This window comes from Vicugna pacos, chromosome 29 (genome assembly GCF_048564905.1).
Source record: "Vicugna pacos chromosome 29, VicPac4, whole genome shotgun sequence".
Taxonomy (NCBI): Eukaryota; Metazoa; Chordata; class Mammalia; order Artiodactyla; family Camelidae; genus Vicugna; species Vicugna pacos.
The window spans coordinates 14,536,332-14,554,358 of record NC_133015.1 but is presented as its reverse complement, the minus strand read 5'-3'; the positions used below and the strand labels follow the sequence as shown (position 1 = coordinate 14,554,358).

The 18,027-nt window shown below is 36.9% G+C and overlaps 1 protein-coding gene across 18 annotated transcripts in view; it reads right to left on the bottom strand.

Annotated features, from left to right (window-relative positions):
• The window catches only part of NCOA2 (nuclear receptor coactivator 2), a 234,538-nt gene that overhangs the window by 163,925 nt on the left and 52,586 nt on the right, over nucleotides 1–18,027 (bottom strand). For 2 of the 18 annotated variants that reach the window (XM_072951830.1, XM_072951829.1), the window contains exon 1: nucleotides 9,415–9,524. The exons of 12 other annotated variants lie outside the window; for them this stretch is intronic. The gene's annotated coding sequence lies outside the window, so the exon portion shown is untranslated. Of the gene's footprint in view, nucleotides 1–8,246; nucleotides 8,761–8,794; nucleotides 8,871–9,410; nucleotides 9,525–18,027 lie in introns of those variants that run through there. 4 more of the 18 variants (XM_072951823.1, XM_072951820.1, XM_072951822.1 and 1 more) reach the window with 4 other exon arrangements.

Genomic DNA, 18,027 nt, shown 5'->3' with positions numbered 1-18,027 from the left:
AAAAAGACTAGAAATCAGATCGACTGGCCTCTGGCTCAGTGCTCAAATTTCCAGAAAAGCCACTTTTAAATCCATGAGAATGAAAAAATAAATTATATACTAGTAAAGAGGGAAAAAATAACATGGTGTTATTTTTAAATGGCTACACTGCTTCTTTAAATCACAATGTCACATCTTAAATTCCCTAAGATGATACAATTTTAGGCCTTTATGTTTCAAAATATTTTCAGGGTTCCTGGAATAAGAAAATCCCAGTAGCTTAAACATGTAATAAAAATATCACCACATATCGGTCTCATAAATTGATGTATATTCCTTGACAAAAGGGTGTCTGTAATAAAACAAGTTTTGGAATATTTGTAGATTTAACAACACACAGAAGCTTTTTAGCTTATCTGGCATTTTACAAAGTTGTTGATCAATATACATTTCACATTTTTGAAAAAACAGCAACTGACATTCTAACGCACGTTTGTTCCGATGAACCCCTCCTGGAAAATACTTCTGTAAATTTAAGAAACATATCCATTTGCTAAATAAAACACAAAATTACTACAGCCTTTCCTTACTTCCCAAGCACACTTATTTTCTGGGAAAAAAATGAAGTATCTTAAAACTTGTTACAGTGGCAGTGTTTCTTTTTATTTTTCCTGAAAAGTTGCTAGTCTAATATTATATTTAGAATCAAGAACAACTCCGAATAGAGAACTATGCCAAAAAATCTTCTCATAATCTTAAAATACACTCTCAGTGACACAAATAACATCATATTAACAGGTTTCCTCCAACTGTCACACTAAATCAAACACCCGGAACTGATACTAAGGAATATGAGAGGAGACCGCACTTCAGATGGAAGTGTATTCGCAAAGACAGATAATGGGGGTTGGGGGGTGTTCATCAGAGAAATAACATTTGAATCAATGTTGAACTATTATAGGGATTTGTGCCAAAAATAGAGAGCGAGCAATTATGGGTAAGGATGAGCCAAATTACCTTCCCATTAAGCCCAGTTAACCTACCAGCAACATGGAAGTAACTCTAAGCATAGGTTTTGCCCTATTTATAAAACAGTAAACTCTGAGGCAAAAGTTAATTAGCTCATCTCAATTTATCTTATGCTCATGATTTTATAACACTAGCTGATTTTATTTAATTCCCAAAGGGATCAGGCTCTTTTAACCCTTCCTCCAGATAACTATGAGTTCCCTAATACAAATTAACCAAGCACATCTTTTTTTACTTCCATCTAATAGTGTTTAGCAAGTCCAAAAATACTTTCAAATGCTTCTGAAAATGTAAGGCAGCTTAGAAACTTGAGCTGTTTTTAGTAATGGTATTTTAAAAGTGGTATAACTTACCACTCCAAGCAAAGAGGTATGACTTGTCACTGGTAATAGTGTGACATGGGACAGTGAAAAGAGCTATTTTGAGAAAATAAGAGATTATGGGTTCTAGTCTCAAACCTCATCCTTCCCCTCACGTGTACGAAACGTAATGCTTACGTAATTCACAAATCAAATTTCGGTTTAAAAATGAAAGAAATTATAGCAGAATACGTTATGTATCTGTTTTTAAAGGTACATGGAAAAACTATTTTTAGAAATAGAAGCCGTCAATGTTGCCTAGAAGATTTTAGATATTTCAGTTCTCCTTAGTCCTTAAAGAGACACAGGTTTCTCTACTCCCCCCTCTCTTATATCCATTTTAAGAATTTAGAAAGTAATTCTGTTCAGCAGGCCATAAACAGTTCTCAGATACGGGGTAAACTTCAAAAGCCACTTCCTTGTCCACAAATACATGAACAAGTCATGTTTTAAAATAAAGCACAGAATACCACAAAAAGACACAGAAAGGCATCACAGTATATAGTATGTTCAGCAACCTACAGTTATCCTATTTTTGGCTATGGAGTAAATAAAAGTCACCTTTGTGCAAATGACTTTAGCCTTCAAGTGCTAGGTTAAGGATTAACACACATCTAAACCCACTTCAGAAATAATAATAAACAGCATTTTTTGGAAGGCCACATTAAAAAGATGAAAGTACCCAAACTCCATGGCCTAACAAGCCTGTGAGAGAAAGAACTAAGTCAGCCTGCACTCTGCAGGGCGCCAACTGGAACAAAAACGCAGAAGCATTTACTCGCCTTCAGTTCATCTCAAGGAAAACACTAGCAAGTGAGGGTCCTGAAATGCTCTTTAAATATGGAACCAAGCAACCTTTATTTCCTAAATGTAAAATATAATTTTAAAAAAGTAAGTCTAATGGAAAAGATCGACATCTGAACCTATTTTTCATCACTCGTTGAGCTTCTTTTTTGAAAACACTGGAATTGTAGCGTTACAGGTGTGAGGAAGACCACTGTCCGCCACAGCTGCCTTCTAACTTTGAGGAGCAGCCGTTTCCCATGGGTGTGCCTCCTCAGGCCGAGGACAAAAACGCGGCTCTGGTCTGTAATCAGTGCTCTCCAGAGGACGTTTCCTTCTTCAAGTCAACAGCCCTCTTACCTAAGAGGAGGGCAGAGATGATAAACCCTGTGGACTGACGCTACTCACTCCTAGTTGTTGGAGCCTTTCCGTCCAACTGAATGCCCCCAGTGTCCAACAAGTTCAGTAAGAGACTGCAGGGGAGAAAAGCAGTGGAGTGCTAAAGAAGACAGGGCCTGGTGCCTCACTTCTTGATTACATATCTTACAGAAATCAGATTATTTAATACTGGCTATAAAGCACTGATCATCTAGCTTGTTGATAATACGAAAGTCCTTCCACCTGGTATTTTTTTCCCACTTTTATGTTGGCTATTTCTTTGGGCATTCAACACCGCCAAGGAAAAGAAAGGGTTGAGAAAATGAGGTCAAATTCCAATCTATGAATTTCATTCCCAGCAAAAGCACTTAAAAAACAAAACAAATAGAATAACTTCTTAGAGACTTAAAATACAGTAAAACACTAAAAGTAGTTGTGTAAGGATGGTGCCATTTGTGGGTAAATTCTTTAATGTCCACACCTTCTAAATTATAACCATATTTAAACCAAAATAGTGAAAGAATTGCTGAGAGTGTAAGTTAAAATTAATGATTTCAAATATTTTCAGTATCCTGAGTTTATTTTTTGTAAGACAAAGGGGAAGCTGCCGATGCAGCTTGACAATGTAAACAAATACAAAAATATCTCCTAATTATTCCCTTCTTCACTGTCTATGTGAAGGAAGGGAAAGGAATAAAGGAAATGAAAGCCATGAGTTCACACTCACAAACCAAAACCACAAGAAAAATAATCTAAAACCAGACTATAGGAGGCACGAGAAAAGCAAGATTGTACACAAGAAGTGATTTTGCAACACTAACAGGGTAAAACCCACATTCCTGCCACAAGCCTCGTGCTTTCAAACAGGCCACACAGCTGGCGGTCTTGAAAGCATTCCAGATAGGAACCAAGATAGTAAGAAAAATCAGTAGGTCTCAGGACTGAACAGAGCCCTCATCTGATTCTGATGAAACACTGCCCTGCTGGGGTCTAGTATGATGGGAGCCAGAAACCCAGTTAAACAGATGATTATAACTTACACAGAAAAATCCGAAAGAAACATTCCTTTGAATGTGGGCCTCTTTAGTTAATAATGAACTGTCCGAAGTATTGAAAAAATGCTTTCTAGAGAGAGTCACCCATGTGATGCATAATATGGGGGAATGCTTCAAAGATCCTCCAGAGGTATGCTTGGGGCAAAATCTACGCTGGGTAAACTAGGCTGGTTTGACGACTGAAGGTCCAGCTTCCTCTGGAAGTCAAAGCACCATGTGGTTGAAAAGAAGGACTTACAGGATTTGGAGACTGAACCTGGTTTACAAGCTCAAGGGCTGTTTAATGAGCTGTTTTAAAGGGACCACATTTTCACCAAGCCCTGGGAGTGTCCCCTATGAAACTACCTTGACCAGCTCCAAGAAGACCGACATCTTCCTACACAACTCCCAAACGCTTTATCTCAGCTGCCACAGAACTCTCTAAAGCAGCACTCTGGTTTTGTTTTCAGAATATTCAAGAAATTACTCATCCAAGAGATCTGGAGTGGACACCTAAGAGCTGGCTGTGCCACACTGCTGTCCTTCACCAAACAGGAAGTAAAACAGCATTCTTTCCTATGAGGCTTGACATTTTCTATTGTTACCAGGAATACTTTTCTGTTTTTTCAAGCTAGAATATATTCTGTAAATAAGCTTCTTAAATAATGTTTTCCTCTAAGTTAAAAAATACAGCTTTGAGAAGAGGATAAAATGAACAAGTGAATAAATCTATCCACAAATTGCCAGTAACTTCATTTCATCACATCACCTAAATATAGTCCTAAGAAAACGGTCACGTTTTCCATTAAATACACGTACACTGATACCAGTTTTGTTCTTACTGACATCTGCTTCTTTCAACAAAGTCACGTCTCTAGATCTTAGTCAAGACTATTAATATGAGTTGATGCCTATTATAAAGATTCAGTGATACTTAAGATAAACAGTAGTGATTATAATACAAATGGACTAGATAATGTTATGAGTTTCCTTTTCACTTAGAAAGCAATATTCATTCCAAATACAAAAAACTGTTTATTTCCATAAGCAAGATACCAATTACTGTGTGATAATAAACAATACTGTCAGAGCAATAAGAGCACTTACGGGTATTATTCAAAATGTTAGATCCAATATTTGAATTTAAATAAAGTTTTTCCTCTAGTATCTTCTGAGGATATCATGACTGAGAGATATTAAACCATAGTAAAATTTGTGTAAGTTTTGGAAACCAACAGATCATAGTTCAAATACTGACTTCTGCCATTTATTGTATGTATGATCCTAAGTTAATTAACCTCTCTTTGCCTTAGTTTCTTCATCTGTAAAATGGGAATAATATACACCATCCTGCATTTTTAAGAGTTTAAGAAAACACATGTAACGCACATATGGAAGCGTTTGGTCCACAGTAGGCGCTGGATAATTATAGTAATTACTATAATCATTACTGAAATTGCAGAGACTAACCAACTAATTCCTAATAATAGCCACAAAAAGTGAAGTGTTCAGGACCCTCAGAAATATTTCAAAGAATTTGTTTTAAAGATGTTTTTAGACTTGAACTTCTAGGTTCCACAAGTGCAGATAACATCCCCGTCATCAGGCTGTGTCATAAGGCTCTTTTATTAGGTACTTTCTTGACGTTAGTGAGAGGCAAGCTGGTATCCCATCATTACATGAAACCCTACGACTGCCAAATACTGAGTCAGATTTAACTAATACATAAACTACTCACACTATGCTAAACACTCTGGGAGGCTGCATCAAATTTTTCAACAGCTAGTCAGTGAGTATTTATTGAGTCCACTGTGTATACAGTTGTGTGCTGCCAACTTGGCACACACATCAGTGATTAACATAATCCCTGCCCTCAAAGAGTTTACCATCTATAGGAAACAAACAAAAGAGAAATTAACGAAAAATATAGGAAAATACACTATTATACTGAACAACTGGCTAAAGATGGTTATACAGAGTGACTGGTGGATAACTGATGTTAATGAGAAAAGCTTCTTTGAGTTGGTCAGCTTTGTTATGTTTTTAAAAACAGGAGAGAATATAATGGATGACTAATAGATGAGAAGCGGTTATAAATATAAAATTGCAATTTGGACACTGAATGCAGCAACAGTAAGAAAGCTTATCAAAGTAAGATAAAACCTAAGTAATTACCACAATGAAAAGCAAAATCATCTGGGGTAGAAAAAGAATAAAATTAGCCAACTTTGAAAACATTACTGATGAGAGTGATAACCTGATCTGGAAATTTAATAAAATTTAAAAATGAGTATTTGATACATTCATTCCTTTGCTCATTATTCAACCTAGGGAGAAAAATCTTTGCCTAGAGAAACTTAAATTTATTACCAGGACCAAGTTTCTGTAAAACTATGGGTAAATCAAACTGCTGATTATATGGTTATAATATTGCCTAACTCAATATTGCCTACCAAGGTATCTTTCTGTCATTCTGTGTGAGTCTGTGAGTGGAACGTTCAGATTTTCTAGGGAAAACACTTCAAAACAAACCCCAAAAAGGGCAAAATTATAAAGAATAAAATGGGTATGTACACACAAAGGTTCAAATATTACATGGCAAGTTAATGGTGTTCCCAGGACAATCCTGATCTTCAGTGCGGACGAGCAACTTTCCATGAGCAGTTCAGGGTCCCACTTCCCAGGCCTAGACCCTCACAGTGAGGGTCTATGACTGGTCCTAAACACCACCCTACTCAGCTCTGCAACTCTTTTTTCTCCCCCTCTCCGAATCTGTCTTAAAAAATAAAGTACTCCACTTTTTCAAGATTGACATGCATATGCCGAAGATACATATTCTTTGGACAAAACCGATCAAGTAAGCTAGTGATTACTGCACTTCACATTTCTGTGTCTTCTCCATCTTATCAATATGTATGTTACCTAACTTCAAAAGGATATGCTGAGGTCTATTTTGTCAATCTGCATCCAAAATCTAGTGCAAACTTTCATTCGCTTATTCCCTATGAACTTATCAAGCACCAGGTGCTAGAGGGTATTAACATTATCCTTACCCTTAAGAGATGTACCTTACAGATCAACAATCTCTATAAGAAAATTAAAACCTTTTCTTACTCAACCCAAGAAGATTCTGCTATCCCTGGAACTTGTTAGAGATGTGAGAATAGGTCCTGTTTCCAAACTTAACCTCATATCCGGAGCAGCTCTTTCAAATCATGTCTGTTCTACCTGTCTCCCTTGAATGAAGCTACTATTCACTCTGTTCTTTTTAGATTTTCCTCTCTAAGATAATAAACAAATGTTCATTCTGGAAAACAGAGAGCAGTAGAAAACCGAGAGAAATTAAGTTCACTACCGCCCCACATACTGCTGAAGTACCTTTTGTTACTAGTTTAAAAGTTTAGCTAATATTTTCATTTAGTTTATCTCTTTCACGTGTTTTTTATCTGTATCTTTACACATGATTAAATATAACTCTATATAACAATTTCCCACTCTGCTGTTTTTCCCTTACTGTAATTGTTATAACATCATTTACTTAACCATTTCTTCCCCGTTTAACAGCACTGTTTCCATTGTTTCCCTGTTTAGAAACTGTATGATGGGAATCTCTGCACATAAATTTCATCTGGATACACAGCTATTTCCTTAAGACAAGAGTATCAGGAGTGGCATTCCTATGTCAAAAGATATGACTGATGGTAAAGCTCCTGATATATGAAGCCAGTGATTTTCAGAAAATACCAATTCATACCACAAACTAGTAGTTCATGAAAATGCTCTTTAATCACAAACTCATTAACAAAGGGCAGACTCTCTTTCATTCATTCCTTCACTTTACTAAATTGATAGGTAAGAAACAACATCTTACTGCAGTTTTTGCTTGTATTTTTTATTTAAGAATATACTATTTTTCATAGAGGCTAAAATGAGACTTGGATTTCTCCTAGGATCTTCGACATGGGGGGCCCAGTAACTTGGTCTGGTCTTTCTGGCCAGAGCTTAGTCACCTCCACTTCATCATCTCCTAAATGGCGGCCATTACCACCAGCATCCTTAGCAGCAGACTGCTCTCCCCAGGACACGCCTACACCCCAGTGGCAGACAGCTCAAATGGAGCCACCAGAAAACCAGCCTGGACTAGTCTTTACTCCCCCATAACTAGCGAGACAAGCCAAAAACACTGGATTAAGATTTTGCAGATTTCCTCAGAAACTCCCACTGTTCTTAATACTTTTCAAAACCCTTCCTAACGCCCACGGCATGGCTGAGCACAGTACCACTTCCAAGAAGCCTAGTACTTACAACACAAACTGTGAGCCTGTGCATATCATGCATGTAAAATACACAGAGAACCTTAGTAATCAAGTTACTACCGGATACGTACATGTCAACCTGTGTCTGTATGTGTATAAAGTACACATGCTTTTATCCCTATTACCTAAGTTTTCCCACATACATGCGAAAAGATAAAGGCATTTTACTGCTACTTGTTCAAAATAGTGATGGCAATAAAAATACAAATAAAGTCATGGAAGACTGACCTTCCACTACAGAGAAGTGGGTGGGGGAGAGTTCAAGTGTTGTGATCCTAGGATCATAAAGAGAACTAAAGTCATCTGTAACATGGAAGGTTCAGGTGAGGAAAACTGGCATTAAGTTTTTCATTTCTTATGTTACTTACATACGATGAATCATAAAGATTGTTGGTCATAGCCTTTGTGATCTAATAGTGAAGATTTTAAACCCAAAAGCTAATCAGGTGCCGTTCTCTGTTATACAGATTTACTGCTAAACACACTGGAGGCTGTAAGGTATTTTCCCAACAGCCAGGATCTTCCACACGCACAAAGGTGGAGTAAGAGAGGTAACCAAGTATTTAGTCTTCAATGGTTTTAAACTTTGAAATAAACTTTTTGGTGGTAGTCCATAAACTCAACACTGACTTACAAAAGGAAGGAATGGCCTTCCAAAAATAAAAGGCCTCAGCTACCTTACTGTGATTCTAATAAATAACTCATTTACTAGGTTTCTCTAGAGACGGCACTCTTGTATAGGACAATCAATAACTCAGTCCTGTCCTGAGAGCTCTTTTCCAGCAACTAACCCACTTCATCGCCTTTGCTTAAGCTTTCCTTGCCTCACTTCAAACTTTTCCATTCCTACTTCAAGATTACAGCCTTGAAGTTTGCTCAAGGAGAGCAACACATTCCGCTCTGTGTCATCTCTTACAGCACAAGCGCACATGAGCCGTCTCCAGATGAACAGCAACCTTGCCGTCCGCTCATTCACATGTTGAATATTATACCTGAAACCAACAGTAGAAGAATACTCAACAGAAAGCAAGACTGCAGTATGTCTCCTCTCCTCATGAATCTTTACCCTGAAATTCTTAGAAGAGCCATTCAAATATTGCCCAAAAGATACTTCAAAGCTTAACTACCAAACTGCCTCACCTGACTGTATTCCACAGATAATTGATTCGTAAAATTCTTCAACCCATTCTCTATTATAACAATAATTTAAAAAAATAATGGCATCCATCACAACACTGACTGACAAAGTTAATTCAGTTAAAAGCCAACCAGTTAAACAGAGCAGCAGTACAATCCGGCAATATGACTGTGTTTACGACTAACCAGAACACTCCAGCTAAAGCAAACCCACTAAACCACAGAAAGAAATCCATGTGAATTTCCAAAGTCATTTTTGACCTTACTAGAGAAAGCAATCATACAGTAGATAATATGACTAAACACTGATGTATTAAAAGAGTTTAAAGAACAGAATAAGATAGATAGGTAGGTAGGTAGGTAGATAGGTAGGTAGGGGTTTAAAGCTGCATTACCTACCAAGTGCTTCCAACAATCCCCGGTGCTTCGGGAGACAGCATTTTAATGAACTAAGTACATGCATCCCGTAGGCTCAACCCACATTTCCTGATTTCTATGACAAAGATTGTCATTAACCTACCAAGATCACCAGGAATGCTGTACCAATGTGGCCACACTTAAGTAAACCTTTCATCTACTTGAGCAAAACAAAAACATTGTGAAACAGGTATGGCAGGTCATACGACTTAGCACTATTATACATCAGTTTCAGATGAGACCGCCTGACTAATCCGCGTACCTGAGACTCATGCAGGAAAGGCAAACACGTGTAACCTGCACAAACTGGGAAAAACAAGAACTAGTCAATTCAAGTAATTCTTAGCAAAATAACTTTATTATGTAAACCATCCAATGAGTACAGTTCTAGATGAAGTCTGATAGATTACATGTAATTGCTATATTTTGAATCAAAAAAAGACCTCGAGTTTCTAGTTATAAAGGTCCTCACTGAGTTATTCTACAAGACAATTTGTAAGTTTGTGACACACAAGTCTTCTTTGTAGACATCATTTGTAACCTTGAGTCCTCCAATAAAGGTATTTACCATCTTAAATTCCTTTAAAATTTCCCTTACATAAAACTCTTAATGAAACAAGTGGTTTCTAGAATATTTCACCTACTTATTATAGGAAAAACTTTATTAATATCAGTGACTACACAGCAATCAAGATTTGCTTATAAAGACAAGGCTGGTGTGGGGGGAACCTCAGTAATATTCAAGACCAGGCACACAACTACTAATCTTTATATACAGATAAGAATATACATTTCATGTAAAACATCTTTTCCATTTTAAAAATAACTTTTAATTTGCATTACTGGTATCAGACTAGATACCACCAGAATAAATAAAATTTAAAAGGGGAAAAGATTAATAGGACCAACAATACCACCATATGATGAGGGTGGGGAGCAACCAGAAACCCCATACGTTGCTGATGGGAGTGAAAACCTGTATGATTACTTGAAAAACTGATTGGCAGTACCTACTACAGCTTGACATATATATTCCCAAGACCCAGGATTTCAATCTTGGGTATATACCCAAGAGGAGTGAACATAAAACATGTATAAAACTAAAAACATGCAAAAGAATGCCTCATAGCAGCTTTATTCTTAATAATCAAAAATGGAAATGACCCAGATGTCCATCAACAAGATGAATACAACACTTTAATATAATCACACAATGAAACACTATACAGTCATGAAAAAGAAGAAATAAACACTATGCCACAACATGGATGAACCTCACAGATGTAATGCTGAGGAAGAAAAACCTGACACCAGAGAATACACTCTATATGATTCAACTTTTACAAATTTCAAGAACTGGTATAACTAGTAAAAGGGGACTCGATCTGTGGGGATGGAGATCAGAACAGTGGTCATTGTAGGGCGAATACTGTTGAGAGAAGGCACACAAGAGCCTCCTGGGGTGCTGGAAATATTTACTGAATTGACCTGGGTAGTATTCACAAAGGTGTATACATATTCACACATATATAAAAACTCACTTGAGTCATATTCCATCTTACCACTTTCTGGCTTCCTGACCTTTATAAGTTATTTAATTCCTCTAAACCTAACTTTTCCTCTATAGGATGGGGATAATACCTTTGACACAGGGTGGATATTAAGATTAAAAACATTCAAAAAATGGTAGTAACTATTATCATCTCCTGTTTTTTTATTTGCATCAACAGAGGAATATGGTGAAAGGATTTATGAATGCCAATAGCAAAAAGAAAGAACCTACAGTCATGGAAAAAAATCAGACACAAGTTTTTAAACTTTGGACAAGTCTGAAGCCACACAGTATAGAACCAAAAAGCTGAACACAGCTTAACAAAAATTCATATGCAGTCACAAGAAAAGGATAAATTATGTTTATGTAATCTTAGAAGGTGTGAAGGCATATAATAACTTACGAAAAGTTACCAGTTGATGTGGTTAAATAAAATAAAAGCAATTCTAACACCTAAGGGTTGGTTATCTTCAGTTACCTGGAAAAGGCAGTTATGCAAAGTGAACAGATAAGAAATTAATCATTTCTTATTAATTTCAAGTAATTTCCTCTCCTAAATAAAAACTGTCAGTTTGATTTAAAGCCTCTCATACTCCCTTTTACTTAAGAACAGTCAACAGAGAAGATGTTCTAACACTAAGGAGGGGTTTATTTAATCCCAGATTGCTCATAATAGCATAGCTTTTAATTATAAAATGCAAATGCCATGTTTAAATTACAACTATAGCAAAGGTGTTACAGTTTTAACATATTATTTTCTGGATTTTTTTCTTATAATAATGGTCAAAAGTAAAATTATTATTTCTTATAAATTGTCTCTGCACAGAGAGCTTTCTCACTAAAACAAAACAAAACAGAATCTAACTTTTACCAACCAATGCAATGCCAGAGCGCTAAGGTAAAAAGCTTACCTAACACAATACAGTTCAGCACATAAGTAATTGCAAAAGATCATTTCAATCTTCAAACTTTTACTACAGCTTTTACAAATTCTATTTGAATTCAAATTTGAATTTGAATTTGAATTCTAATTCAAAATTCTAGTTTGCTCATAAAAAGCTACTAAAAATGTAAAACTAATTTGAAAAACTACTACAACTGTATAAATTAAATACAGAGACGTTTTCCTTTTTACAGTTCTCTTCAGCTCACCAAGAAAATTTATGCCTAAAAGTAACTGAGATAATCCTTCTTTAAGCTAATATGTCCAAAATTATTGCTATGTATTAATTTGTGTCAACTTTTCAAAAGCGTAACACTTTGATGTTATTTTTATATCTACATTTTTTTCTGGCACTGAACTGCTATTACTGGAGCAACCAAAGCAAAACTCAGGATTTATCCAAGTTCATTTTAAGCTAGGCTTTAATTTTCATTTAAGCTTTATCGTTCAATGCCTACATTTAAATTTTCTAAAACAAACCTCATATTCCATAAGGCAGCAGTCAAATATATTGTTAGCAAAATCATTAAGATGTCATAGTCCCAGGAAAGGCAGTATGGAAGAATGCATTTTCAAAAAAAAAGTGCATTTTCACACACAGAAACAAGTTATAGTTTTAAACAATAAACCTTAAGTTACATCATGACACGAATAGAGATGCTAAAAAGATAGGACTGCAAAGTCCCTTTAAGGCCAACAGGATTTGCTTTTATATTCATGTTACGTGAATTCTTTCATTAAGGTTTCAAAAAACAACATTTATGAAAAGCAGTTACTATGTGATGATGGAAGCCATTTTAAGACATAGAAATCAACTTTTGCTAAAAGCACAAATATATAGTAAACAGTAACTGGAATTCAAAGGGGCTGGGGATGAGTCCAACACAACTACTTGTAGCTGAAACTGGACCAAAAAAATCTCCAAAATTTTTTAGATCTCTAGGAATTAAAAAAAACATTAAAAGCTAGTCACATGTTTTCAATTAAAAGAACACAACTATACTTGCACCTGAGCAGATTATCGATGCTAGGTTTAAGTCTACTGCCTAGTAAAAATTTAAATGGCTAGATTTGTAAGCAGGTTGAAAACTAACACTCAATAATTAAAAAGAAAACCACCTACACTTGAATACATTCCACAGTCCCACAATCCACAACATGATTGCGTCTATTTCAAGAATGCTAGTCCCAACTAATTCCTAATTCTAAATGTAAAAAATGAGTCTTCCTCTGTGGAAGTTGATAGAAAATTCTACCAAAATCCCCTTTGACTGCTTTAGTCATAAGTTTTGTTGTTGTTTACTAGTTTTGCGGGAAGGGTGACGGGTACTTTAAAAAAAAAAAAGTGTAATATGATTACGGTATATGACATAAGATATACTGGTATTTAAATAGATTTTAACAGCAAATTTAATGCTTCAAACTAATTTTTTTTCTGTTTTAAATAACTCACAGGTGACCAATGCTTGCTTATTACTATAGTCTATTTAATCTTTAAAGATCAAACTCCAGGAGTCCATAGTTCAGAGAAACACATGCTTTACAAAACCTGGGATGTGGCTGCTTAACACAGAGAAAAGTAATAAGCACTAAAATCATCACACACCGGCAATGGGAAATGAATATTCTTTTTCATAGAGTACAGTGCCTTTATTTCAGTCCTTACCTCAAGTCATCAAAACAGTCCTGAAAGGTAAATATTATTACCTTCGTTTCACAAAGCAATGGAGGAAACTGAGTTTCAATAACTTGCTTGAGGTCTCACTGCTAGTGGCAGAGCAAAGATTCAAACCTAAGATTTCACATTCCAAAGGCCATCTTCCTTTCACTGTCCCTTTACCCACTGCAGCCGATGGCTGTAGCATTCATCAAGGAGCTGGCAGGACCAGTCTTCTCCAGCTGCTTGCAAGGCATGTTGAAAGACTGGGCTTTTTTTATTCGCTAATGTGAATGAATTAAAAGACTCAAAAGCAAATTGAACAAAGTCAAGAATAATGAGGCGTGCACTAGGATGTCGATGTGTATCCCAGGGCGCTGGTGCTGTAAAATCCCCGTGGCTGAATCCGACCCAGATTGTCCTCAGCTCTGTGCTGTTGCTGGAGCAGAAGGGTCTCCTGGACCCTTGGGGGATAGGTGTGAAGCAGTAAACTCTGCTTTGTCCTCGGCGCTGGCCTGAGAGCAGCCGTTTCCCTTATGACCTGTATAGCTAGGTTCTTTCACACACTGCCAGGCCATGTGAATGTCCACCTGCAGCAAAAAGTTTACATGAGATTTGAAAATATCATAGCCCGTTTCTGAAGGGCCTGCAGTTTACCAGTGTGCCATGGCATGGAGGTGGGAGATCCGCTGGCCTGGGCCCTTCTGTGGATGCAGCCAACCAAACAGGAACGCTGATGGGGAGCACTCTCTGCCCTCGTCATTTTGGCGATCCTGAAGGCCACCAGGCCCCCTTGCTCAAGCCAAGGTCCTTCAGCCAGGCCGTTTCACAACAACGCTCTTGCCTGACCAATACAGCACGCCTATTTTCTAAGAGTGGGTACTACTGGTCAGTTACCCTGTCGTGCAATAAATGCTCTGTACATAAACATGCTTATTAATTGTGAATTTCACTACTTCCTTCTTTTCACCATTTCCTCTATTTCATGTCAGTCCTCTCTCTGTTTCTGCTGTAACTAGCCCCATCCAGCTCCTCATGATCCCACCATGCAGTAACCTCTTCACGAACCAGTCTTTAAAATCCCTTCTATACACTGCTGCCTAACTGACCTTTAAAATCGGTTTTTCACTTCAGTTTCTTGCAATGGCTCTACATAGTGAACCGAATCAATTTTTAACACCTTTGCCTAAATTTTAATGCCCAGTTTGTATTCTCCCTATTTATTTATCCAACCTAATTTCCTACTTCAGACGGACACCAAAGAACCAAATCTGCCTCTACAATTAAACAACCACAAATCAGACCAAGTAAGTCCTCCTGCTTCCTAACCCTACGTCTGTCTGCTTGCAAGACCTTTGAGGGTGTCGAAACATCTCAGACCCACATCAGAAACTTCCAACAGTTCCCCTGCTGCTTATGTAAATTCAAACTCTTTCAATAAGACCTTGGGAATTCTTCATGATCTGGCCTCAAAATATCTTTCCTGTCTTCTAACTACAACCAGCGGGCATCCTGTTCTGCAGTGTCACAGCGCTCTTACGCTCATTCGGCAGCGGTCACCCTGCTCCCCCCCCCATGTCTGTCTGCGTCACGGTGCTCAAGTTGGATTCATAGCCCCGTTATCTCTACCTATTAACACCCTCCCCATCTCTCAAGGTTCTGCTCCTACTTCACGATCCTTCCTTGATATCATTTCTGAGCTAATATTAGATCACCCTAGGTGGTTTTTCCACAAAACTTTTTTTATATTGCATATCTGACTCTGTCTTGTATTTCGGTTATATTGGCCCACACATCCTATCTTCTCTTTTAGAGCATGAAACTCTTAAGGGCAGGGGGCTCTGGCCTGATCTTGACATCAATCCTACTAACTCATAGCACAGGACCTTTCTTAAAATACCTGTTATAATGAATACCAATAAATGGGATGTATTTGGATCCCTGGCAGAAACCATCAATACTCTACCTGGTAGATGTGGTGAGAAATAAAATATAAGCAAAATGATGAAAAAAAATAAAAAGTTAAAACTTTTAAAAACAGAGGCTGCTAACAGCACTACATATATCTCTCCCTAAGTAAACCATGGTCATTTTCCCAGCCACCCTGAACGTGGTCCAGCCACTCCTGTCTCCAAGAGCCCTACACACACACTGCCCCCCCACCTGATACTCGCTTTCTCCAACATTCACACTAAGCTATTTTCCTGTGAGACATACACACTCGCACCATAACGTTCCCTAGAAAGAAAGCAGGGCTGAGCCCGGTGCTCTCGCTGCTACCCGTCAGTGCCTGTCAAGGAAAACACGACACTAAAACAGCTGAACAGCCTTTCCACTAAATCTGAAAGGCTTGTTGTTGTTTTAATTGTGGTAAAATACACATAAGATAAATTTACCATCTCAACCATTTTTACCCGCACAGTTCAACGGCTGTAAGTGCATTCATGCTGCTGTACAACCAGCCTCTAGAACTCTCTTCTTGCAAAACTGAAACCCTAGTCATCAAACAGTAACTCCCCACTTCCTTTCCTCACTGCCCCCTGCCCCCGACAATTACCACTCTGTCTCTATGAATTTAATGACAGTAACTTCCAAGGTACAATTGATAAAAGGTCCTAGGTTTCTTCTCTCTCAAACAAAATTACAGATTTTGGGGGGAATGATGCTAGGATTTGAAGTTTTTTTTTTAATTTGTGCTTATCTTTAGTACAGAACTCAATAATATACCTGAAATGTCATATGAAACAGTGTCACCTACAGAAGAACCCACCTTTTCTAAATGACTTGTCTGTTCTGACAAACTAATGGCAGTCAAAGTAAGTTCCTTATAGTTTTAAAATTAAAAATATTTGAATTTTTTTTCATTAACCACAATAATGCAGTCATTCTCAGGATGTTAAAAATTAATGTAATAGAAGCAAAACAACAAAAAACCCTCCAACAGTCCCTTTGGGCTTGTAGAAAAATCAGAACTTCTATTAGTTAACTTTTGTTAAGTCAGTTTTGCAGATCTAGTTTTCAGAAAATTCCAAACAATGCTACAAATTATTTCCCTCAAAGTTTAAAACTTGCAAATAGTGCTTTATGGTCTTCCCAATGCTTATACCAATTCAAGTAAACTTTCTTTCATGTTGAGACATTTTTAGCTGAATACTGCACTATCACTACTTTGCAGGAAACCTAAATAAGTTGGCTTTTCTCTGATTCTACACCTACAAGTATAGTTTTTATTTAATCATCCTAACACTAATCTAACATAATTGCTAGATTCTCACATGCTGAATTACTGCCAACCTTATAACATTCTGGAAAACATTAGATACTGCAGGTGTGCCAGGACACACACATAGTAATATTAATACATTATTATTTCATTCTATTTGTTGTTTTTTTTAAAGATAGGTTTCTCCCTATCCCACAACTTAAAACATATTTTTGTCCCTTTGCAGTTACTTGCAGACACACCCCACATAGTTAGAAACATCTTCTGGAATACTGTTTAGCTAAGCAGCAACATTCATGTAAGGTAGATTCTAAATATGCTTTTTAACACATACGAAATATAAGTAATGTCACTGGATAAAGTACATGAAGATAGTATTTCAGAAATAGCTGCCTATGAGCCATTAACCATTAACTTATATTCTATTTCACTACAGGCACTGAGCAGAAAAGGTAAATATTTAATATCCTCTTATGGTCAATAAATCTGAATTATTTCAGCAGCCTCTGCAAATACATTAGCAAATGCCTCTGGTTATAATCCCACAGGTTAGTAAGCAATATTCAGAGCACAAAGTGACTAGTAGAATTGTAGTTTATACTCAATGCCTCAAATCACATTTTCCTTTAAAATTTATGTTTTCATAAATAAATCAGTGTGAAGTCTCTACTTATACCCTTTCTGGTCCTTATCTTTCTGCCATGCATAACACACTTCTAGAATGTCACCAATAACTTAAATAATGGATGGATCTTTCCATACCATCACTATCCCAAAGATAATCCCAAAACTCAAGAATCAGTGATGATTTATGCTGGCACATTAATATGGGTGACCGAGCTGAAATGCTGAGGACAAAAGACTCCATCTTCTTTTTCATTAAGAATCTGAATCTTACTGAAGCTTTCATTTGAATTTAGGGTTAAGAAAAAGCGAAAGAACACAGTTAATATGAGTTTTACAAGAGAAAATTATCTTTCTAGAAAAATGTCTTTCAAATCCCCATTTTAGGACTGGCTGTTTGGAACCTGGGACACTCTCTCTTATGAGCAATGCTATAAGTGGTTATCAGGTCCTCAGACTAGCAACAAAAGCCTTTTTAATCCATATATTCTAGTTTATATTTATAGTTCTGTAAAAGCTAACTGGCATGAATAAAAACATTCCAATAAGAAAATTCAGACTCCCCATTGGGGGTGTCAGGAAGCCCCTACCCTCCA